The 913-nt window shown below is 54.0% G+C and overlaps 1 pseudogene; it reads right to left on the bottom strand.

Moving 5' to 3' along the window:
• The window catches only part of LOC110436449, a 5339-nt pseudogene extending 5120 nt beyond the window's left edge, over positions 1-219 (bottom strand).

Genomic DNA, 913 nt, shown 5'->3' on the forward strand with positions numbered 1-913 from the left:
GCAGCGTGCAGAGCAGCCCCGGCGTGAGGACCACGAACAGCACCGTCGCCACGATCAACGGGGCCCCAGTCCGCCATCGCTCCCCCTCTCCCTCTCCCTCTTCCTTCCTAGTGAAGAAGCTCCAAATCTACGCTCTCCTTTTCTCGTTCTTCTCCCTGTCTCGGAGTTGAGGAATGAGGAGCGTCGCAGTAGCGCCCCGCCTGCCAGTCACGGATTATTAGAGGAGAAAAGAAAAGCGTCGCGGGGCCCACTGCGTGGTTTGAGAGCGACTTGGGGGCCCCACTCGTCATTGGCAGGGGCAGGAGCGGGCGTGGTCCAGCCTCTCCGACGCGGGGGCAAGGAAGGAATCCAACCGTTGCTGCCGCTTTGCTTGCGCAGTGGGGTACACGGGTGCGGTGCGAGCGTGCGAGGCGACGCACCGGATCTACGTGGGCCCCACCAGCTCACGTGTCCGTCCGCACACGAGAAGCAGAATCGGCTGCTGGACTTGGGCCATTCAAAGGTCCAATAGGATGTTTTTTTTTTAGAAATTGAGGTCCAGTAGAATTTGACACAGGCAGCCGCTCCATTTTTTGTTTTTTATAATTTTTTAAAAACACAGCAAGCGGCAGTTGAATTGAGTTACCTGGAAAATCGATCAAAGAAAAAAAAAAGATCAATGAAATTAATGAATGATGAAGCAAGGGAAACATTGTGTACCGTACCGTCAAATTAATCAAGCAAGGAGAGCGCGGTCAGAGTCAGCTTCCCTGACGAACCTGCAACGCTCCCTTTCTGATCTGATCCCATCCTCATCCTGATGCTTTTTCCTCCCTCCATGGATTCCCCTCCTCCTTTTCTCACTCTTTAGCGTCCTCCATTGGATCAGCCTGGCATGGATGGATGTCGTCGACGTCGCATTCCTCAATGAATC

This window comes from Sorghum bicolor, chromosome 6, assembly GCF_000003195.3.
Source record: "Sorghum bicolor cultivar BTx623 chromosome 6, Sorghum_bicolor_NCBIv3, whole genome shotgun sequence".
NCBI classification, from domain to species: Eukaryota; Viridiplantae; Streptophyta; class Magnoliopsida; order Poales; family Poaceae; genus Sorghum; species Sorghum bicolor.